The following is a 24,863-nucleotide window of genomic DNA, read 5'->3' as shown; positions in this document are numbered from 1 at the left end:
GGACAGGCAAAAAGGAAAGGAGAGGTGGTGTTGTTAGTAAAGGAGGAAATCAATGCAATAGTGAGGAAGGATACTTGCTTGGAAAATCATGATGTGGAATCTGTATGGGTTGAGCTAAAAAACACCAAGGGGCAGAAAACGTTGGTGTGGGTTGTAAATAGACCTCCAGACAATAGTGAAGACGTAAGGGATGGCATTAAACAGGAAATTAGAGACGCATGCAATAAGGGTGCAACTGCAATCATGGGTGAATTTAATCTACATATAGATTGGGCAAACCAAATTAGCAATAATACCATAGAGTTGTTGTTCCTGGAGTGTGTACATGACGGTTTTTTAGACCAATACATCGTGGAACCAACTAGAGAACAGGGTATTGTTTTGGGTATTGTGCAATGAGAAAGGATTAATTAACAATCTTGTTGTGCAGGGTCCCTTGGGGAAGAGCGACCATAACACGACAGAATTCCTCATTAAGATGGTGAGTGAAGTAGTTGAATCCGAAACTAGGGTCCTGAATCTAAATAAAGGAAACTATGAAGGTATGAGGCATGAGTTGGCCCTGGTAGATAGGGGAACTTTACTAAAAGAGTTGACGGTGGATAGGCAATGGATAATATTTAAAGAACATGTGCATGAGTTACAACACTTATTCATTCCTGTCTGGTGCAAAACTAAAACCGGAAAGGTGGCTCAACCGTGACTTACAAAAGAAATTAGGGATAGTATTAGATCCAAAGAGAAGGCATATAAAATTGCCAGAAAAAGCAGCAAGTCTGAGGATTGGAAATAGTTTAGAATTCAGCAAAGGAAGACAAAGAGGTTGATTAAGCGGGGGAAAATAAGAGTATGAGTGTAAACTTGTGGGGAACATAAAAACTGACTGTAAAAGCTTCTATAAATATGCGAAGAGAAAAAGATTAATGAAGACAAATGTAGGTCCCTTACAGTCAGAAACGGGGGAAATTATAATGGGGAACAAAAAAATGGCAGAACAATTAAACATATACTTTGGTTCTGTCTTCACAAAGGAGGACACAAATAACCTCCCAGAAATGTTAGGGAACCAAGGGTCTAATGAGAGGGAGGAAAGGAAAGAAATCAGTATTAGTAAAAAAAATAGTGGTAGGGAAATTAATGCGGTTAAAGGCTGACAAATCCCGAGGGTCTAATAATCTACATCCCAGAGTACTAAAGAAAGTGGCCCTGGAAATAGTGGATGCATTGGTGGTCATCTTCCAAAACTTCTCTAGACTCTGAAGCAGTTCCTACAGATTGGAGAGTGGCAAATGTAACCCCACTATTTAGAAAAGGAGGGAGAGAAAAAGCAGGGAATTACAGACCATTTAGCCTTACATCAGTAGTGGGGAAAATGCTAGAGTCTATTATAAAAGATGTGATAGCAGAACACCTGGAAAGCATAAACGGGTTTGGGCAAAGTCAGCATGGGTTTACGAAAGGGAAATCATGCTGAACAAATCTACAGGAGTTTTTTGAGGATGTAACTAGTAGAATAGATAAGGGAGAACCAATGGATGTGGCGTCTTTGGATTTTCAGAAAGCTTTTGATAAGGTCTCACATAACAGGTTAGTGTGCAAAATTAAAGTACATGGGACGGGGGGTAATATACTGGCATGGATTGAGAATTGGTTGACAGACAGGAAACAGAGAGTAGGAATAAACGCGTCTTTTTCCGGGTGGCAGGCAGTGACTTGTGGGGCACTGCAGGGATCAATGTTTGGGCCCCAGCTATTCACAATATATATTAATGACTTGGGTGAGGGAACTAACCAAGTTTGCAGACGACACAAAGCTGTGGTGGGGCGGGCGGGGGTGGGGGGGATGTGAGCAGTGAGGAGGATGCAGAGAGGCTCCAATATGATTTGGACAAGTTGGGTGAGTGGGCAAATGCATGGCAGATGCAGTATAACGTCGATATATGTGAGGTTATCCACTTTGGTTGTAAAAACAGAAAGGCAGATTACCTGAATGGTGATAGATTGAGAAAGGGGGAGGTGCAACGAGACCTGGGTGTCCTTGTACACCAGTCGCCGAAAGCAAGCATTCAGGTGCAGCAAGCAATTAGGAAGGTGAATGGTATGTTGGCCTTCATTGCAAGAGGATTTGAGTACAGGAGCAAGGATGCCTTACTGCAGTTATACAGGGCCTCGGTGAGACCACAGCTGGAGTATTGTTTGCTTTTTGGTCTCCTTATCTGAGGGAGGATGTTCTTGCCATGGAGGGAATGCGAAGAAGATTTACTAAGCTGATTCCTGGGATGGCAGGATTGACGTATTAGGAGAGATTGGGTTGACTAGGCCGATATTCACTAGAGTCTAGAAGAATGAGAGGGGATCTCGTAGAAACCTATAAAACTCTAATAGGACTAGACAGGCTAGATGCAGGGAGGATGTTCCCATGGCTGGGGAGTCCAGAACCAGGGGTCACAGACTCAGGATACGGGGTATGCCATTTAGAACTGAGATGAGGAGAAATTTCTTCACTCAGAGGGTGGTGAACCTGTGGAATTCTCTACCGCAGAAGGTGGTGGAGGCCAAATCATTAAATATATTCAAGAAGGAGATAGATATATTTCTTCATGCCAAAAGGATCAAGGGATATGGGGAAAAAGCAGGAACAGGATACTGAATTAGATGATCAGCCATGATCTTTTTTGAATGGCAGAGCAGGTCCGAAGGGCTGAATAGCCTACTCCTGCTCCTATTTGCTATGTAACAGTAAGTGGAAGAAGCACTGAGGGTGGCAAGGGCACAAAATGTGGGAGACTTCAATCTCCATCACCAAGAGTGGCTCAGTAGCACCACGAATGACCAAGCTGGCGAGTCCTAAAGGATATAGCTGCTGGACTGGGTCTGCAGCAGGTGGTGAGGCAACCAACAAGAGGGAAAAACCTACTTGACCTCGTCCTCACCAATCTACCTGTCGCAGATGCATCTGTCCATGACAGTATTGGTAGGAGTGACCACCGCACAGTCCCTGTGGAGACAAAAGTCCCGCCTTCACATTGAGGGTACCCACCATCGTGTTGTGTGGCACTACCACCGTACTAAATGGGATACATTTCGAACAAATCTAGCAACTCAAAACTGGGCATCCATGAGGCGCTGTGGGCCATCAGCAGCAGAATCGTATTCAACCACAATCTGTAACTTCGTGGCCCGACATATCCCTCACTCTACCATTACCATCAAGCTGGCAGACCAACCCTGGTTCAATGAAGAGTGTAGGAAGGCATGCCAGGAGCAGCACCAGGCATACCTCAAAATGAGGTGTCACCCTAGTGAAGCTACAACACAGGACTACTTGCATGCCAAACAGCATAAGCAGTGTGCGATAGACAGGGCTAAGCAATCCCACAACCAACAGATCAGAACTAAGCTTGCAGTCCTGCCAGATCCAGTTGTGAATGGTGGTGGACAATTAAACAACTGACAGGCGGAGGAGGCTCCACAAATATCCCCATCCTCAATGATGGGGGAGCCCAGCACATCAGTGCAAAGGCAAGGGTGAAACATTTGCATCCCCGTCACCGGATGATCCATCTCGGCCTCCTCCTGAGGTCCCCAGTATCACAGATGCCAGTCTTCAGCCAATCCGATTCACTCCGCATGATATCAAGAAATGGCTGAAGGCACTGGATACTGCAAAGACTATGGGCCCTGACAACATTCTGGCAATAGTACTGAAGACCTGTGCTCCAGAACTTTCTGCGCCCCTAACCAAGCTGTTCCAGTACAGCTACAACACTGGCATTTACCTGGCAATGTGAAAAATTGCTCAGGTATGTCCTGTGCACAAAAATCCAATCCAGCCGATTACCGCCCCATCAGTCTACACTCGATCATCAGCAAAGTGATGGAAGGGGTCGTCGACAGTGCTATCAAGCGGCACTTGCTTAGCAATAACCTGCTCAGTCTGGGTTTCGCCAGGGCCACTCAGCTCCTGACCTCATTCCAGCCTTGGTTCAAACATGGAGCTGAACTCATGAGGTGAGGTGAGAGTGACTGCCCTTGACATCAAGGAGTATTTGACTGAGTATGGCATCAAGCAGCCCTAGCAAAGCTGGATTCAATGGGAATCAGAGAGAAAACTCTCGACTGTTTGGAGTCATACCTAGCACAAAGGAAGATGGCTGTGGTTGTTGGAGTTCAATCATCTCAGTCCCAGGACATCACTGCAGGAGTTTCTCAGGGTAGGTGTCCTAGGCCAAACCGTCTTCAGCTGCTTCATCAATGACCTTCCCTCCACCATGAGGCCAGAAGTGGGGATGTTCACTGATGATTGCACAATGTTCAGCACCATTCGCAACTCCTCAGATACTGAAGCAGCCCATGTCCATATGCAGTAAGGCCTGTCAACATCCAGGCTTGGTTTATAAGTGGCAAGTAACATTCACACCACACAAGTGCCAGACAATGATCATCTCAAACAAGAGAACATCTCCCTTGACGTTCAATGGCATTACCATCACTGAATCTCCCACTATCAACATCCTGGGGGGTCACCATTGACCAGAAACTGAACTGGACCAACCACATAAGTGCTGTGGCTACAAGAGCAGGTCAGAGGCTGGGAATTCTGCAGCGAGTAACTCACCTCCTGACTCCCCAAAGCCTGTCCACCATCGACAAGGCACAAGTCAGGAGTGTGATGGAATACTCTCCAATTGCCTGGATGGGTACAGCTTCAACAACACTCAAGAAGCTCGATACCATCTAGAACAAAGCAGCCCGCTTGATTGGCACCCCATCTACAAACATTCACTCCCTCCACCACCGACGCACAGTGACAGAAGTGTGTACCATCTACAAGATGCAATGCAGCAACTCACCACGCTTCCTTCGACAGCACCTTCCAAACCCGCAACCTCTACCACCTAGAAGAGCAAGGGCAGCAGATGCGTGGGGACACCAACGCCTGCAAGTTCCCCTCCAAGCCACACACCATCCTGACTTGGAACTATATCGCCGTTCCTTCACTGTCGCTGGGTCATAATCCTGGAACTCCCTTCCTAACAGCATTGTGGGTGTACCAACACCCCAAGGACTGCAGCAGTTCATGAAGTCAGCTCACTACCATCTTCGCAAGGGCAAATAGGAATGGGCAATAAATGCTGGCCTGGCCAGTGATGCTCGCATCCCATAAATGAATTAAAAAAATGTCAGATGTCCTGTTTAGGGGAGGTTAAGAGCAGTTTGGGGAATCAATGCCATTTAAGTGGATGACCCAAGGATTTGCTATTGGATTCTAGTAAGAATAAATGACAAATCATACAAACTGAAACAGGACGAATTAATCGTGTGTGCTGAATTGTATTTACTCCTGGTTCATAAGTGGATAATAATTAGGCTGAGTGACCTCACAGGAAATAATCCTGTTTTCTATTACAAACTGTGGGGAGGGGCAAAATCCCACAGCCCCCATAAGGATCGTGGTGTGGGATTAACCCATGCCTGTTCCTTCCGATGCAGGCAGCATGCAAATTTTGTGCTGCCTGTTCTTTTAAATGACTTCTGCATGCAGCCCAGCACGAAACTCACTGCTCAGTGACTACATACTTCAAGGAGCTCAAGTCTGCGCGAAGCTAGCACCACCTCAAGCTAGCTTGCACTACTTAAAGGGGAAGCGCATTCTGGCTGCAGCAAATGCTGGAAGTGGCAGGGGAAGAATATCTGACCTGAAACGAGTGAATATGGTGCAATAGCATAGATAATGTGCTCCAAGATTCAGCACCGGGGGCCTTATTAGAGACGGTGAAAAAGAGGAGAGAGGTCCTTTATCCACAGGGCACCAGGACACCTTCTAAACAAACTTTTTGAAGTAGTGGAAGCCATTGCTGCCAATGTAAGAAGGGTAGCTACAAAGACCTGGGTGCAGTGCAGGAAGAAGTTTAATGACCTCACACAAGTGGTCAAGGTCAGTGAATTCCTCAAATGTCATATCCTACCAACTGTACCATTGGCTCTCACTTCTCAATTCACAACACCTCCGTCACTCATCTACCAACAATCTCTATCAATTCATAGAATCATTAAATGGTTACAGCACAGAGGAAAGCCATTCGGTCCATCGTGTCCATGCCTGCTCTCTGCAAGAGCAACTACCTAGTTTCACTCCCCTGACTTTTCCCTGTAGCCCTGCAAATTTTTCTCTTCAGATAATTATCCAATTATCTTTTGAAGGCCTCAAATGAAACCACCTATGTCACACTCTCAGGCAGTGCATTCCAGATCCTAATCACTGACCGGGTAAAAAAGATTTTCATCATGTCACCGTTACTTCTTTTGCCAATCACCTTAAATCGGTGTCCTCTGGTTCTGGATCTTTCCACCAATGGGAACAGTTTCTCCCTATCTACTCTGTCCAGACCCCCCTCATGATTTTAAACACCTCCATCAAATCTTCTCTTAATCTTCTCCAACTGCCCCAGCTTTTCCAACCTATCCACGTAATTGAAGTTTCTCATCCCTGGAATCATTCTCATCAATCTTTTCTGCAACTTCTCTAATGCCTTCACACCCTTCCTAAAGTGTGATGCCCAGAACTGGACATAATACTCCAACGGAGATGGAACCAGTGTTTTATACAGGTTTATCATAACTTCCTTGTGTTGGAGAAAATCCAGATTGTGCCCAATTGTTGAACAAATTCTCCGGACTCAGACGTTGAGAATCAAACACTTTATTGCATGATATCATGGAAAGCACACCTTACCTAAAGGCGGTCCAGTGCTACTCCAAAGAGCTACAGATCACCGTGGACTTATATAGTATAAAAGAGGCAGAGCTAACAGTTTCACAATTAAGTATAAACCACAGGACAACCACAAGACAGTCTACAGCTCTGTGCCCTTTGCAAAGTCCGAGGTCAGTAAAGCGCTAGTTCAAGCATCCCTATTCAACATACACACTCCAGATACTATATCTGGCCGTTACTTCTGGCTAGGTTGCACAAACATGATAAAAGCTGAGGAGTCAGCAACTAACAGTCTGCATTCACTTCCCCAAAATCCATCATGAGCTCTGTCTCTTCCTAAGATAGTTGATTGTGGTCAGTTGTTCTGTCTACATTTTATGACCATTGGTTAGATTAGCTACAAGCTGTGTCCTGTTTTTCTGCTTCTACAAAGTTAAGTAATAATTAGCAAAGCTCAGAAAAATTCTCCAACACCTTGTTTTTATGCTCTATGCCCCTATTTATAAAGCCCAGGATCCCATATGCTTTATGAACCACTTTCTCAATTATGCGTTATAGCTTACATTCATAGCTTCACCTCATTATCACACATTAAGCGCTACTGCAAATCTCACATCCACATCTCAGAGCTTGCATCCACTGCCAGCTATTTAACTGTGGCAGGCATATCACTCAAACACGTTACACCACATTCACTGACACACTTCCCTCTATCTTGCAGGATAAGATGGTGCAGAACCAGAGCAAGCTGCAGCTAATCAGCAGGATCAGGCATGGCTGCGTGTCCTTACCCCCATACAGGAGATGGTACTCACTGTCATTGGCGTGGCCAAGACTGAGGCCGGAGCCAGGGGTGGGGCTGAAACCACTGAAGACGACGGTACGTTCAGATCAATCTTCCTTCTCACATCCAAAGTTCCCCTCATTCCAACTGATTTACAAGCTGCAGATGGTGTAAGCATGTACCTCTTCCTTTTCGCCTGCTCACCACAACACGAACCATGTGCCTTTCTCCTATCAGAAACCCAAGAATTGCAGTCAGGAGGGAGTTGCCCTGGGAGTCCTTAACGTTGACTCCAGACCCTATGGGGTCTCATGGCATCAGGTCAAACATGGGCATGGAAACCTCCTGCTGATTACCACCTACCGCACCGCGCCCCCTCCCCACTCCCCCCATCACAGGTCAAAATCCTGGAACTCCTTTCCTAACAGCACTGTGGGTGTACCTACCCCACATGGACCGCAGCGGTTCAAGAAGACAGCTCACCACCACCTTCTCAAGGGCAATTAGGGATGGGCAATAAATGCTGGCCTAGCCAGCGATGCCCACATCCCATAAACAAATAAAAAAAAGGAAAGCTGGTCAGGCAGCGGTGCAGGAGCAAGAATTGATAGTGGGAGAAGAAATTGATGAAGATGAAACACTGTCACTCACTCTGACATTGGCAGCCACCAACTCAGATACTGACACTGAGACATCAGGCACGAGAGGCCTGTAGCCAGGGCAGGGGGAAAAGGATAGCGCAGGTGCCAGCTCCTGGGCGGGAGAGGTTACTCACAAGTTCTGCTGCAGAGGACTCAAATGGGGAGGTGTACAGAAAAAGGCTAATGCGTATGCACACAGAAACACTTGGTACATTGGCCAGCCTGCCAGAAAGCCTCATGACACTGTGAAGGAGCAGGGAGGATTTAGCACCAATCCTACGTACAGCTTGGAGCCCATCCTTTCGAGCATGGAAGTGGTGGCCATCCCCATGACAACAGCGGCTGACCCAATCATGATGCGCCATCTGATAGCCAGTGTCTCAGCTTCTGTTACAGTACAAGCAGAAGCCACGCAACATCTGAATGCTGCAGTGCAAGCTCAGACTGATACCACACAAGCTCAGCTCACTGCCATCATGGCTGAGGATACCAGTGTTCAAGGCAGTCTGAGCTCAAGCAGATTACGAGGATTGTTGAGGCATCACCTGTGGGAGTGGCAGTGGCTCTTTGCAGCGTGATCCTGCTGTTTGCTCTCAGGCTGACAGCATCTGTCCTCCCACCACTGTAACTCTGCCAGTGCCCTGTCAGCCATCCAGCCTTCAAGACCTAGAGCTGTTCGAGGGCATCCTCCAAGGCCATCTGAACTCTCCCCTATTGAAAGTCACAGAAACATAGAAAATAGGAGCAGGAGTGGGACATTCGGCCCTTCGAGCCTGATCATCCAACTCAGTATCCTGTTCCCTCTTTCGCCCCATATCCTTTGACCCCCTCTAAACCCAAGAGCTATATCTAACTCCTTCTTGAAAACAGACAATGTCTTGGCCTCAACTGCTTTCTGTGGTAGTGAATTCCACAGGTTCACCACTCGCTGGGTGAAGAAATTTCTCCTTTTCTCAGTCCTGAATGGTTTACCCCTTATCCTTAGACTATGACCCCTGGTTCTGGACTCCCCCACCATCAGGAACATCATTCCTGCATCTATCCTGTCAAGTCCTGTTAGAATTTTACAGGTTTCTATGAGATCCCCCCTCACTCTTCTGAACTCCAGCGAATATAATCCTAACCGACTCAATCTCTCCTCACATGTCAGTCCAGCCATCCCAGGAATCAGTCTGGTGAACCTTCACTGCACTCCCTCTATAGCAAGAACATCCTTCCTCAGATAAGGAGACCAAAACTGCACACAATATTCCAGGTGTGGCCTCACCAAGGCCCTGTATAATTGCAGCAAGACATCCCTGCTCCTGTACTCGAATCCTCTCACTATGAAGGCCAACATACCAATTGCCTTTTTTACCACCTGTTGCACCCACATGCTTACCTTCAGCGACTGGTGTATGAGAACACCCAGGTCTCGCTGCTTATTCCCCTCTCTCAGTTTATAGCCGTTCAGATAATAATCTGCCTTACTGTTTTTGCTACCAAAGTGGATAACCTCACATTTACCCACGATACTGCATCTGCCATGCATTAGCCCACTCACTGAACCTGTCCAAATCACCTTGAAGCTTCTCTGCATCCTCCTCACAACTCACCTTCCCACCCAGTTTTGTGTCATCTGCAAATTTGGAGATATTACATTTACTTCTCTCATCTAAATCATTAATGTCTATTGTGAATAGCTGGGGTCCTAGCACCGATCCCTGCGGTACCCCACTAGTCACTGCCTGCCATTTGGAAAAAGACCCATTTATCCCTAATCTTTGTTTCCTGTCCGCCAACCAATTTTCTATCCATTGCAATACACTACCCCCCAATCCCATGCGCTTTAATTTTACATGCTAATCTTTTATGTGGGACTTTGTTGAAAGCTTCTGAAAGTCCAAATAAACCACATCCATTGGCTCCCCCTCATCAACTCTACTAGTTACATCCTCGAAGAATTCTAGTAGATTTGTCAAGCATGATTTCCCTTTCATAAATCCATGCTGACTCTGTCTGATTCTACCACTGTTCTCTAAGTGCTCTGCTATAAGATCTTTGATAATGGACTCTAGAATTTTTCCCACTACCGATATCAGGCTGACTGGTCTATAATTCCCTGCTTTCTCTCTACCTCCCTTTTTAAATAGTGGGTTGCATTAGCTACCCTGCAATCTGTAGGAACAGTTCCAGAGTCTATAGAATCTTGGAAGATGACCACCAGCAGCCTTCCACCAGCCATGCTGCAGCTACTGGGGTAGCACTACATAGGAACATTAGGACAGGCAAAGGCAGCCACAAGGCAGGCACTAAGGGAATGCACAAGGGTTAATAGTTGACTTGTGTATGAAGTATGGAATGGTTCGCATTGTACTACTGCTTTAAATGATAGTGTTGTCTTAAGGGGCGTATCCTAAATGGATGTACAGCACCCAAACAGGATGTGATAATGCGGACCCATGTGCCGAGCGATCACTCACTGCAAGCAGCTAGCAATGTAACAACCAGGGTGAACGTGGATAGGATGTTTACTCTTGTGGGAGAATCTAGAACTCGGGATTGCCCATTTAAGACAGAGATGAGGAGAAATGTTTTTTCTCAGAGAGTGGGGAGTCTTTGGAACTCTCTTCCTCAAAAGGCAGTGGAAGCAGAGTCTTTGAATATTTTTAAGGCAGAGGTAGACAGATTCTTGATTAGCAAAGGGGTGAGAGGTTATTGGTGGTAGGCGGGAATGTGGAGTTGAGGTTACAATCAGATCAGTCATGATCTTGTTGATTGGTGAAGCAGACTCGAGGGGCCGAGTGGCCTACTCCTGCTCCTAATTCGTATGTTTGTATGTATGTATGTATAAGGCTGCATTCATTGTACCGCAGTCAATTGAGCCAATCACAGAAAACCCAGCCAGAAAGGGGACGTATTGATTGCCTCCTTCCTTCCTTCTCCTCTTCAGCTGCTTGACATAAACCTGGCAGCAAGGAATATAGCTTCACGTGATGAGGTTGTTCAGGATGCAGCAGATCCGTGCTCTGGAGAGCGCTGCAGGACTCCTCCAGAGCAGTCAAGGCAGCAGAAACTCTGCTTGAGCAGCCAATGATCTGCTCAATGACATTTTGTCTGGCAACATGGCTCTCATTATTTGCATGCTGCCCGTGTGCACGGGCTGCGCAATGGATTCATAAGCCAGATGGTCAGTGGATAGATCTCGTCACCCAGCAGCCACCCTCTGATCTCTTATGGTGGCTCAAATGATGACGATACGGCAGACTGGTGCAGAATAAGGGCAACATGACTGCTGCCAGAATACTGCGTATTGACCGGCATAATGCGCTGAGTATGGTTGCATCCGAGCTGCACAGTCAGGGAGTGGAATCCCTTTGCTGTTGGAGAACATCATGAATTTTGATGTTGTAGTCACAAAGCAATGTGTGCGCAGTCAATGGGACCCTGCACCATGGGGAAGCTCACTATCCTGGTGAAGACATATGCACACTGTCTGCTTCTTTCTGGAGAGAAGTCAATGTATTTCCCTCTCTTTGCATACAGTGTGTCAGTCACCTCCATTATACAACAGTGGATGGTGAACTGCGAGATATTGGTGGTGTCTCCTGCTCCAGCCCAGAAGCAGCCCAATATGAAGAAGTTTAAGGCCTCAGTCACCCTCACAGTCAGTGGCCGTGCTGTTCCTCGCCCTGCTCTGAGGCTGCAGATCTACCTGCAACAGGGGTAGCAAATTTTAGTGAGTACCTCTTTAATGAAGTGGAGACATCGCACACAGTTCCTCACTTAGGCTGCGGTAGGGGAATTGCTCTTTGAAGACCCTGAGTGAATAAGGCCATCGGTTGAGAGCCCTTCTCTCCTTCCTCCTCCCTCTGAGCAGTTTGTCCTCCTCTGTGTTGTGCTGATTCTCTGTGTAATGCTGCAGGTCAAGGGAGATTGAAACTACACCACCCATTTCTGGGAGGAAGTGCTGTGATCAGAATCCTTGAAGTCAGAAGCAAGTCCTTCACCGCATGCTAAACCACTCCCTGTAGACTTCTCCAACTTTAAATAACAGTACAAACCAACAAACGCTAATCAGCAACAGCCAGCAGAAATCAATCAGTTCTAGTAACCTCATTACAGAAAGGATGTAATTGCACTAGAGAGTGTACAGAGGAGATTTATGAGGATGTTGTCAGGACTGGAAAAATGCAGCTGTGAGGAAAGATTGGATAGGCTGGGGTTGTTCTCCTTGAAACAGAGAAGGCTGAGGGGAGATCAGATTGAAATGTACAAAATTTTGAGAGGCCTGGATAGAGTGGAGGTGAAGGGTCTATTCACCTTAGCAGAGAGGTCAGTGACAAGGGGCATAGATTTAAAATGATTGGTAGAAAAATTAGAGGGGAAATGAGGAAAAACTTTTTCACCCAGAGGGTGGTGATGGTCTGAAACTCACTGCCGAAAAGGGTAGTTGAGGCAGAGACCCTCAACTCATTCAAAAGGAGTCTGGATATGCACCTTAAGTGCCGCAAGCTGCAGGGACCAAATGCTGGAAGTTGGGATTAGAATAGGTGGATCGTTTTTCGGCCGGCACAGATACGATGGGCCAAGTGGCCTCTTTCTGTGCCTTAAACTATCTATGATTCTAAGGCACCTTAAAGTAGCTGATGATCCCTCTAAGTATCACTGGTGGTGGGTCCTTTCTGCTGCTGATTGCATGTTTAGTTCTGTGAGGTTAAGAGAGGGCATTAGTTGGAGCATTGAGGTCAAAAATGGCACCGCTACAATCAGATCAGCGTCACCTACTGACTGACATCATGATCTACCTACTCTGCATACTTTCGGTGCGTGCTCCCCATGGCAAATGACCAAAATGGCATCCAGCACAACACGCACCAGAAGTGTGCGTGCATGGTGTGGGCACCATTTTGGACCCAAAATGGCACCCACAGCACTGAAAATATGGGTGCTACACATCTGAATTTTGCAGCCAGGGTGTCTGGATGGGAGTGTTTATTCACAGTGAGGCACGATTGGATACAATTGTCACAGTTTAGGCATTATCTGCTGACACCTGTCCTTGTGGAATCAGCTCATTGAGATTTCATTAGCAGGCTGAGTCTCCTTTGAAATCTATCCAGTTCTATTTCACTCCACTGAAAACTAGGGGAGAGAGAGCGGAAAATTCCAATCTGCATATTCAGCTGACAAGAATATGCATCTCATAATATTTTAAGCATGCTGCCCCATCAAGACAAATCCTTGATCAGCTATTCTAAGGAATGGATCCTCTCTACCCTCTCTGATTACACTGCTAAATTGGTGTACTGAGGTGAGAAACCCTAGCCAATTAAGCATGAAAATTATGCCTAGGCTGAGCTACACCATGCAGAGGGATCGAAATGACTGATTTAAACAAAAAGGAGCGGAAATCATTTCATACTCGCTCAGTAAAACTATAGAGAGAGAGAGAATTTGCTTGTCAAATCTTCTAGGTTACAGCTTGGCATTAAAGCAATGACAAAATGTCCAACTGTTACAATGGAGAAGGAACAGATACAAAGGAAGTAAGCCCAGGAGCCTTTTAATATGCCTACAGCCAGTGTTACGAGGGTTTCCATTTTTTGTTAAAACTTGAGAATCAATATTTTGAAACTGAAGAGGCTGAACTTTGTGGTTGTGTTTAAAATAAGTTACCAGAAGGTTCGGACTGTATGTAAACAAGTTTACTGGAAAGCACCTGTTTGCAAAGAACGCAGCAGGGGGTTGTGTTGTGACCCTGAAAGCGCTATTTACAAGGAAATGACAGACCACGATTTATATATGTCACAGGATTGGTGAACAGTTTTGGTTTCATTTTGAACTGTTAAAAAAGCCAGTTGGGTTTGGCTAAAAAACAGAAAGTTGGAGTTTGCTTATTGACCTGCCAGGAAAACAGAAGATCCAGCCAGCGCATCTTTCTCTTAAGAAACAAATCCTGTGTCAAGTGTGTTTCCTGGTGCCTTCTGTGTTTGAAGAAATCCTGAATTTTTTTGAAAGAACTTTGCATTGAATGTGTGAGAATTGAAACCTTTGTTGCTGCACACCTGATGTAAGACCTACGTGAAACTTTGTGTAGCTGCATCGCTTGAAAGCCTACCCAGACTGTTCATCAACATCGCCTGGAAAGAACTGTTCTAGGAAGATTCCTAGTGGCAGCTGCCTATTTGCCTTTGGGACACCTCACCAAAACAAAGGACTTCCTTCTATACCTTCTTTTAAGCCTAAGTGGATTTTTTAAATTCCCTCTACTTCTTTGTAACAGCTGTAAATAAAACTTCCTTTTTAACCTGGTTAACCGGTTATGTACACACGTGTGTGCACGCGCATGCTTGAGGGCTAGCATAAAATAAAGGGCTTTAAAATTTCCATTTGTGTCTATGTTTTACTTCATTGTTAGTTAAGACTTGATTTATAATAAACGGATAATTTTGCTGTTCAGTAAAAAAACCTGGTTAGTGCCCTTTATTCTGGGGAAAGGTAGAGTATTCAGTAAGTGGAAAAATTCAAATATTTGAATAATTGTGACCTGTGGAGAAGTGGGACTGAATTAACAGAGCACTCCTCCCGCCTCCGTCGTAACACCAGGAATAAAATTATTTGAGTCTTTTATGTTTATCTGAGTTTAATAGGAAAAGAGGGCTGCAAGATATTCTGCAGAGGAAAACTCCAACCTGTTGCTGGATCGGAAAGATTTGACATTTAAAGAGTGACAAAAAGAATCAGTACAATTAAAACAACAGCTTGCATTTGTATTGAGCCTTTAAATTAGCAAAAAGATCCAAGGCATTTCACAGGAGCTTCATCAAACAAGATTTGCCACTGAACCACATAAGGAGATGTTAATGTAAAAGCACAATACTGTGGATGCTGGAAATCTGAAACCCGCCACCCACCACCCCCCCCCAGAAAATATCAGAAATGCAGTTCTGAAATGCTACCTGACCTGCTAAGTATTTCAGCATTTTCTGTTTTTATTAAGGAGATACTGGGACAAATATCCATCAGCTTAGCCAAAGAGGTAAGTTTTAAGGAAATTGAACAGGAGGAGAGAAAGGTAGAGAGACTGAGTCTGAGGGTGGGAATTCCAGAGATCTATATATGAATGAAATACTTGGATCATTTGAAGATAGCGAGACAAGGTACAACAACCATCTCCTGGCTCAGATATACTAATCAGTGTCAAAGGCATATAGAGGATGAAGAAAATTGGAAATTCTCATGCATCTGGAACCCCATTAGTTGACTCTGTTCCCAAAGGGATAAAGCTATCGACCAATTGGTGTAACATAAGTAATGAGTAAGCTTCTGGATTCACAAAATGGGATGGAATCAGTGCCCACCGCAAAAGACATGGGTTACATGAGGACAGCCAACACTGATTTATAAAGAGAAAGTTATATCTGACAAATTTAATAGAAGTCTTTAAGGAAATAATAGTGTACTAACAAAAGGAAAGCATTGCATGCTGTGTATATGCATTTTCAAACGGTATTTGGTAAGGTGCCACATAGGAGATTCGTTAATAAAATTAAGGCACTTGATGGGATGGTAGTGGCATGGATATAAAGTTGGTTAAAGCAGTGTTGTGATTAATAGACATTTTTCAGACTGGAGGGTGTGAATGGTGATGGATTATAGCTCTTCTGAATCTATGTAAATAATCTGAACATAAGTATCAGCGGCACAATATTAATGTTTTCAGATGACAGTCACAAAAACTTAATACTTTAGAAAGCCTACAGGAGTACAGAAAGTGCAGGGGTGAAGTAAAAAAGGAAATTAGGAAAGCAAAGAGAGGACATGAAAAAATATTGGCCGGTAAAATCAAGGAAAACCCACAAAGATGTTTTATCAGTACATTAAGAGAGCAAGAGGATAACTAAGGAAAGTGTACGGCCTATCAGAGATGTACAAGGGAACTTATGCGTGGATGCAGAAGATGTGGGCAGGGTTCTGAATGAGTACTTTGTCTCTGTCTTCATAAAGGAGAGGGATGATGCAGACATTGTAGTAAAAGAGGTGTGTGAAATATTAGATACGATAAGCATAATGAGAGAGGAAGTACTAGAGGGTCTGACATCCTTGAAAGTGGATATATCGCCAGGACTGGATGGATTGTATCCCAGGCTGTTAAAGGAAGCCAGGGAGGAACTAGCAGATGCGTTGAGGATCATCTTCAAATCCTCACCAGATACAGACGAGGTACCAGAGGATTGGAGGTCTGTGAATGTTGTACCATTTTTTAAAAAGGGTGCAAGGGATAGGCCAAATAATTATAGGCTGGTCAGTCTGACCTCGGTGGTGGGTAAATTATTAGAATCAATTCTGAGAGACAGGATAAATTGCCACTTAGGCACAGATTAATCAGGGGTAGTCAGCATGGATTTGTTAAGAGAAGGTCATGTCTTACTAACTTGATTTAATTTTTTGAGGAAGTAACAAGGAGGATTGATGAGGGTAGTGCAGTAGATGTGGTCTACATGGATTTTAGTAAGGCATTTGACAAGGTCCCACATGGCAGACTGGTCAGAAAAATTAAAGCCTGTGGGATACAGGGGAATGTGGCAAGTTGGATCCAAAATTGGCTCAGTGACTGGAAACAAAGGGTAATGGTCGATAGATGTTTTGCGAATGGAAAGCTGTTTCCAGTGACGTTTCACAGGGCTCAGTGTTGGGTCCCTTGCTGTTTGCAGTATATATTAATGATTTAGACTTAAATGTGGGAGGCATGATTGGGAAATTTGCAGATGACACAAAAGTTGGCCGTGTAGTTGATAGTGAAGAGGATAGCTGTAGACTCCAGAATGATATTAGGTGGAAAAGTGGCAAATGGAATTCAATCCGGAGAAGTGTGAGGTAACGCATTTGGAGAGGGCAAACAAAGAAGGGAATACACAATAAACGGGAGGATATCGAGAGGGGTAGAAGAAATGAGACATTTCGGAGTGCATGTCCATAGGTCGCAGGACAGGTAGATGGAGTAGTCAAGAAGGCATATGGAATGCTTTCCTTTATTGGCCGAGGTATAGAATACAAAAGCAGGGATGTAATGCTGGAACTGTATAAATGCTGGTTCGGTCACAGCTGGAGTATTGCGTACAGTTCTGGGAACCACATTACAGAAAGGACATAATTGCTCTGGAGAGAGTACAGAGGAAATTTACAAGAATGTTGCCAGGGCTTGAAAATTGCAGCTATGAGGAAAGATTGGATTGGCTAGGGTTGTTTTCCTTAAAACAGAGGAGGCTGAGGGGTGACTTAATTGAGTTATACAAAATTATGAGGGGCCTAGATAGACAGGAAGGACTTGTTTCCCCTAGTGGAGAGTTCAATTACCAGGGGGCACAGATTTAAGGTGATTGGTAGAAGGATTAGAGGGGACATGAGGAAAAACTTTTTCACCCAGAGGGTGGTGGGTGTCTGGAATTCACTGCCAGGAATGGTGGTGGAGGCAGAAACCCTCGACTCTTTTAAAAGGTACCTGGACATGCACCTGAAGTGCTGTAACCTGCAAGGTGCTGGAAGGTGCGATTAGATTGGGCAGCTAGTTTTTTTAGCCGGTGCAGACACGATGGGCTGAATGGCCTCCTTCTGTGCCGTAACTTTTCTGTGGTTCTATGACACAAAAACAGAGTGGTTAACCATGAAGAGGACTGTAAGTCACTTCAGGCAGAGTAAATTTAATCAGTTTAGTAAGTTGTGCAGATAGATGTCAGATGTACAGAAATGAGAGGTAATACATTTGGGAGGAAGAATAAAGAGGAAATATACATTAAATCATTAAACGTTGAAACGAGCAGAGAATTAGTGGTTCAAATATATAGAGCTTTAGAAATGGGGTGATAAATTGATAAAGCTGTTAAAAATGGGATTCTAGACTTTATAAATAAAAGCACAGAGACTAAAAGCAAAGAGGAAATGCTAAACTTATACAAATCACTTCACACATTAGGGGATATTTTCCTCACTCTTTTGCCAAAGTGAACTGGCCCCATTGTACTGCCCTGGGATTTCCTGGAGTTTCCCCACTAAGTCTTACTGTGATAGGTGCATGCATAAAGGAACAGGGCATGGTCTGGGCTCCTGTCTCATCTCTCATATTCCCACATAGAGACACCCATGAATATCTGACACTGTTCCAGAACCCTGCCAATTGCAGGGTCAGAACAACCAAGCTGAAGAAGGCAAATACTAAACTGCAGCTTTAAGTCCTTTCCCTGGAGGATTCGAGCCACTTGGGACTTTCTGGTTGCTATTAGCAATCACCTTACAAAAGTATAATTGGGTGTAAGTAGAATTAATTCTTCCTCTGTGTCACTGCTGGGGTGAGCAAAGTAACATTTTATTTCAAGTAAAGCATGTTTAATACATGTGACTGAGGTATACTGGGCAGATATGGAGCTGATGTTTAAACCAATTATTCTGTATTTTACTGGTGAAATAAACACTGGCTTTGTCAGAGTAACCTGAATTTCAGAAACCTTAATTATTATCCAGTTAGGAACTGGGAGTGACAGAGTAAAGACCGGCTACCTGATCCGAACCCGACGGGACCCGACGACATGTGTTGGGTTCGGGTTGGGTCGGGTCGCACTTCCGGGTCCGGCATTCGGGCTCGGGTCGGGCCGGTCTGGACACACTCTATCATAACCTCAGGTAAGTGTCTCCAATGTTAATGTAATTTTTGGACTAGAAAGTTGGTTTTGTTACAGTTATTTTAAGCTTGTGCAGATCAGCAACAAAGTGAAAAATGGACGGTAGGTTAACTGATGGTCGGGTCGGGTTCAGCGTGGGAAAAAATGGAAGGACTCAGGCCGAGTCGGGCTCGGATGTGGTTCTGTCGGGCTCGGGTCAGGTTTCATTTGCAGACCCAAGCAGGCCTTTATGACAGAGTGCAGTAAACAGATTGTGTGCAATAAAAAACAGAAAGATTTGCAATCATGTAGCACCTTTCATGACTTCAGGACACCCCAAAGTACTTCACAGCTAAAGTACTTTTAAAGTGTAATCACTATTGTAATGTAGGAAATGTAGCAGTCAATTTGCACACAGCAAGCTCCCACAAACAGCAATGAGATAATTGACCAGATGATGTTTTAGGCATTGGTTCAGAGATAAATCTTGGCCAGGACACTAGCAGAACTCCCCTGCTGTTCTTTGAATAGTGCTGTGGGAATCTCTTACTTCCACCAGAGGGCAGACAGGGCCTTGGTTTAACATCTCATCCAAAAGACACCTCCAATAATGCAGTACACCCTGAGCACTGCAATCAAGTGCCCTGGTCTTTGAAGTGGGCTTGAACCCATGACCTTTTGACTCAGAGACGAGAGTGCTCCCACTGAGCCGCAGCTGAGACGTTTGTAAGTAGAGTGTGCAGCCACTTAACAGAGATTGAGCCTCTGGTCAAACCTTTAGTGGGTAGTATTGGCCCAGATCGTTCAGCTAAACTATTTAACCTTCATAAAGTTCAAACATCTGCTCTTAAAGCAACAAATCTTTAACTGTTGTACTATTCTTCTGCCCCTTCCTCACCTAGCAGTGGTGAGGAATTGGTAATAGCACATGTCCAAGTGCAGCAGTTTCCAACTCTCAGTGACTACTTGTTGCAGGAGGAAGAGTTTTTCATTCAAACAATTAAACATTTGCAGTAGTTTTAGATCCCTGCGTATCTGCACAAATCAGAGCAAAAGTCATTAGGATTATTAAACTGTAAAAGGAGTGGAGGGAAATCACTGATTCATTCCAGAGCTGAGAGTGCAGAGTTTCCTCTTCTTACCACCTGATCGATACTCAGGCAGTATTCATATGGGCTGGGGCAGGATCTGTCAAACTAGATCCCACCCTCCTCAATATTTCTTCCATCATTTCTGGAAGATGGTTTTGTTAATCAAGTGCTTTTGAAACTGGATTAATAATGCAATGATTGCAAATTCAGATCACACCATGCCAGTTTAGAACATAAGAAATAAGAGCAGGAGTAGGCCATTCAGCCCTTCGAGCCTGCTTCACCATTCAAATCATGGCTGACCTTCTACCTCAACTCCACCTCCCTCACCATCCCCAAACCCTTAATCGCTTTAGCACCTAAAAAGTATCGATCTCTGTCTTGAATATGTTCAACAATTAAGCATCCACAGTCCTCTGGGGTAGACAATTCCAAAGATCCACAGCCCTTTCAGTGAAGAAATTTCTCCCCATCTCAGTCCTAAATGGCTGACCCCTTATTTTGAGATCGTGACCCATAGCCAGTTCTAGACTCCCCAGCCAGGAGGAACATCCTCCCAGCATTAACCTATCAAGCCCTTTAAGAATGTTATGTTTAAATTAGATCACCTCTTATTCTCCTAAACTCTAGGTTATATTGGCCTGATTGACTCAATCACTCCTTATAGGACAATGCCCTCATCTTGGAATCAGTCTACTAAACCATTGTTGCACTCCCTCTAAGGCTGGTACATCCTTCTTTAGGTAAGGAGACCAAAACTGTACACAGTATTCCAGGTGTGGTCTCATCAAGACCCTACACTATTACAGTTAAACTTCTTCACTCTTATACGCCAATCCCTCTGTAATAAAGGCTGACATATCATTTTCCTTCCTGATTACTTGCTGTATTTGCTTGTTAACTTTCATGTACAAGGACACCCAATCCCTTCGAATGCCAACATTTTCCAGTCATTTAAACATTTAAAAAGTATTCTGCTTTTCTAATTTTGTTCCAAAATAAATAATTTCACACCTCCCCACATTATACCCCATCTACCATATTCTTGCCCACTCACTCAACCTATCTGTAGCCCCTTGCAGCCTCTTTGTGTCCTCCTCATAGCTTACTTTACATTGTCTGCAAACTTGGATCTATTAAACCCGTTGTGAAGTTAAATTCACAGCTCATTTGCGAGCTGATACCAGACAAATAATGACCCCAAAAGCTGCTGAACATTGCCCTACCCTATGGAATAACTAATGTGGTTTAGACATTTGTCCCTCTCCACCCATTACTGCACGCACCTGACTTCAGCCCCACACTGAGTGGCCTAGCTAGTTGGTGCAACTAGGGATAGCAAATAAATATGGACATGCCAGCACCACCCACATCCCAAAAACAAGGGGTGGTCAGATAGGATGGGGCTGGTCAGAGGGGAGGGATAGATAGAGGTAGGGGGATAGTCAGAGGGGACGGGGGGCAGAGGGGCCCAGGGGGGTAGCAAATGTCAGGGTGGCAGTGTGGCTGGAGGTAGGAGGGGCCTGTGCACTCTCCTACCTGTTTCAGGTGGTTGATGTCATCCCAGTATCGCTCGCTGAGGGGTTGGGTCTCAGTGGAAGCTTGGGCAGCCTCTAGCTGGAGAAACACAAGAGCAGAGCAGGGAGTACGAAACAAGAGGCCAAGACAGCATCCGGGCCTTTCCCTCCCTCCCCTCCTTTTCCCTCTGCTCCTCTCCCCCCTCCACATCTCCCTCTCCCCCACCCCCTTCAATCACCTCCCCCTTCCCCTCACTCCCCCTAATGCCCCCACACAGGCCTACACCCCCAACCCCACTCCTCCCCCTCATTCCTCCCTCCACTCCCCCCCCCCACCCCTCCCACACTATGCCCCCTCACTCCCCCTCTCCCTTACTCCCCTCTGCACACTCCCTCTCAATGCCCCTCCTCCACTCCCCCTCCCCTTCTCCATCACTCCCCCTATCCCCTCCACTCACTCCCCCCTCCCCTCACTCCCCCACAAACCTATGCCCACTCCCCCTACCCTCTCTCCATCATTCTCCCACCAGCTCCTCACACTCCCCCAACCTCCTCCACTCACTCCCTCGCCCCCTCACTCCCCAACCCCCTAGACTCACTCCCTCACTCCCCCAACCACCTTCACTCACTCCCCATCCCCCCTCCACGCACTCCCCCTCGCCCCTTTACCCACCCTCCCCCTTCACTCCCTCCCCTCACTCCCCCTATACCCTCCACCCACTCCCCCCTCTTCACATTGAGGATACCCTCCATCGTGTTGTGTGGCACTACCACTGTGCTAAATGGGATAGATTTCGAGAAGATCTAGTAATGCAAAACTGGGCATCCATGAGGCGCTGTGGGCCAATAGCAGCAGCAGAATTGTAATCAACCACAATCTGTAACCTCATGGTCCGGCATATCCCCCACTCTACCAAAACCATCAAACCGGGGAACCAACCCGGGTTCAATGAAGAATGCAAGAGGGCATGCCAGGAGCAGCACCAGACATACCTCAAAATGAGGTGTCAACCTGGTGAAGCTACAACCCGGGATTACTTGTGCGCCAAACAGCATAAGCAGCGTTCGATAGACAGAGCTAAGCAATTCCATAACCAGCAGATCAGATCTAAGCTCTACAGTCCTGCCACATTCAGTCGTGAATGGTGCTGGACAATTAAACAACTAACTGGAGGAAGTGGCTCCACAAATATCCCCATCCTCAATGATGGAGGAGCCCAGCACATCAGTGCGAAAGATAAGGCTGAAGTATTTGCAACAATCTTCAGCCAGAAGTGCCGAGTGGATGATCCATCTCGGCCTCCTCCTGAACTCCCCTGCATCAGATGCCAGACTTCAGCCAATTCGATTCACTCCGCGTGATATCAAGAAACAACTGAAGGCACTGGACACTACAAAGGCTATGGGCTCTGATAATATTCCAGCAATAGTCCTGAAGACCTGTGCTCCAGAACTTGCCGCACCCCTAACCAAGCTGTTCCAGTACAGCTACAACATTGGCATCTACCCGGCAATGTGGAAAATTGCCCAGGTATGTCCTGTACACAAGGCAGGACAAGTCCAACCCGTTCAATTACTCAGTCTACTCTCAATCATCAGCAAAGTGATAGAAGGTGTTGTCAACAGTGCTATCAAGCGGCACTTGCTTAGCAATAGCCTGCTCAGTGACGCTCAGTTGGGTGCTGCCAGGGCCACTCAGCTCCAGACCTCATTACAGCCTTGGTTCAAACATGGACAAAAGAGCTGAACTCAAGAGGTGAGGTGAGAGTGACTGCCCTTGACATCAAGGCAGCATTTGACCCAGTATGGCATCAAGGAGCCCCAGCAAAACTGGAGTCAATGGGAATCAGGAGGACACTGTGTAGGTGAGTGGTTTGTAGGGAGGTATTGTAGGGAGTGTGCAGGGGTTCCTCAGGGTAGTGTCCTAGGCCCAACCATCTTCAGCTGGGTCATCAATGACCTTCCCTCAATCATAAGGTCAGAAGTTGGGGTGTTCGCTGATGATTGCACAATGTTCAGCACCATTTACGACGTCTCTGATTTGAAGCAGTCCGTGTAGAAATGCAGCAAGACCTGAACAATATCCAGGCTTGGGCAGATAAGTGGCAAGTAACATTTGTGCCACACAACTACCAGGCAATGACTATCTGGAACAAGAGAAAATCTAACAATCTCCCCTTGACGTTCAACTGCATTACGATCGCTGAATCTCCTGACTATCAACGCCTTGGGGGTTACCATTGATCAGAAACTGAACTAGACCAACCATATAAATACTGTGTCTACAGAGCAGGTCAGAGGCTGGGAATCCTGTGGCGGGTAACTCACCTCCTGACTTCCCAAAGCCTGTCCACCATCTACAAGGCACAAGTGTGATGGAATACTCTCCACTTGCCTGGATGGGTACAGCTCCAACAACACTCAGGAAGCTCGATGCCATCCAGGACAAAGCAGCAATGCACCAAGGCTCCTTCGTCAGCACCTTCCAAACCTGTGACCTCTACAAGCGAGAAGGACAAGGGCAGCACACACATGGGAACATCACCACCTGCAAGTTCCCCTCTAAGTCACACACCATCCTGACTTGGAACTATATCACCGTTCCTTCACTGTCACTGGGTCAAAATCCTGGAACTCCCTTCTTAACAGCACTGTGGGTGTATCTACCCCAAATGGACTGCAATAGTTCAAGAAAGCAGCTCACCACCACCTTCTCAAGGGCAATTAGGGATGGGCAATAAATGCTGGCCTGGCCAGTTTTGCCCATATCCCAGGAATGAATAAAAAACCTCCACCTCCATTCAGTTCTCCCCTCCACCTCACTGCACCCTTCCCTCCACTCTCCTCCTCACTCTCTCTCCCTCACCCACCCTCCCCTTCCCACCCCACTCCCCCTGCTCCCACCTCACTCCATCACACTCTCCTTGTCAGTGCCCCCTCCCTTCACTCCTCCTCAGACCCCTCACCCCGCTCCACTCCCCTCATTCACCTCCCTCTCGCCTCCTTCCAGGGCCCGAGGCCTACCTGAGCTGCGGCTGGGTAGTGAGGAGGCTGAGGCGAGCTCTCTGGCCAGGATCCCAACATGGTTTCAGGCTGGCGGGAGCTGAGGGTGAGCGGGACGGGCGGATCACGGAGCCCAGGCCGCGTCACAAACTGCAGCTGTCCGACCCGGTGAGGTGGCGGGGCCGCAGCTGCCGGTCACTGGCTGCAGAGGGAGGCGCACTGCCCCCCCCCCCCGATCCCCACTCCCCCCCCCCCGATCCCCACTGCCCCCCCCCCCCCGCGAACACCACTGCCCCCCCCCCGATCCACACTGCCCCCCCCCCGCGAACCCCACTCCCCCCCCCGATCCACACTGCCCCCCCCGATCCACACTGCCCCCCCCCGATCCCCACTGCCCCCCCCGATCCACACTGCCCCCCCCGATCCACACTGCCCCCCCCCCCCGATCCACACTGCCCCCCCCCGCGAACCC

At 46.4% G+C, this 24,863-nt stretch overlaps 1 long non-coding RNA gene across 3 annotated transcripts in view; it reads right to left on the bottom strand.

Annotated features, from left to right (window-relative positions):
* The window catches only part of LOC137378432 (uncharacterized), a 183,643-nt gene extending 159,078 nt beyond the window's left edge, over positions 1 to 24,565 (bottom strand). For all 3 annotated transcript variants that reach the window (XR_010976602.1, XR_010976601.1, XR_010976600.1), the window contains exons 1-2: positions 24,413 to 24,565; positions 21,411 to 21,488 (exon numbers count right to left, since the gene is read on the bottom strand). This is a non-coding gene — a long non-coding RNA (uncharacterized lncRNA). The remainder of the gene's footprint in view (positions 1 to 21,410; positions 21,489 to 24,412) is intronic.
* Between the last annotated feature and the right edge of the window lie 298 nt (positions 24,566 to 24,863).

Source organism: Heterodontus francisci, chromosome 16 (assembly GCF_036365525.1).
Source record: "Heterodontus francisci isolate sHetFra1 chromosome 16, sHetFra1.hap1, whole genome shotgun sequence".
NCBI classification, from domain to species: Eukaryota; Metazoa; Chordata; class Chondrichthyes; order Heterodontiformes; family Heterodontidae; genus Heterodontus; species Heterodontus francisci.
Note: the sequence above shows the minus strand (reverse complement) of the source record. Positions and strands in the feature narration are given on the sequence as shown.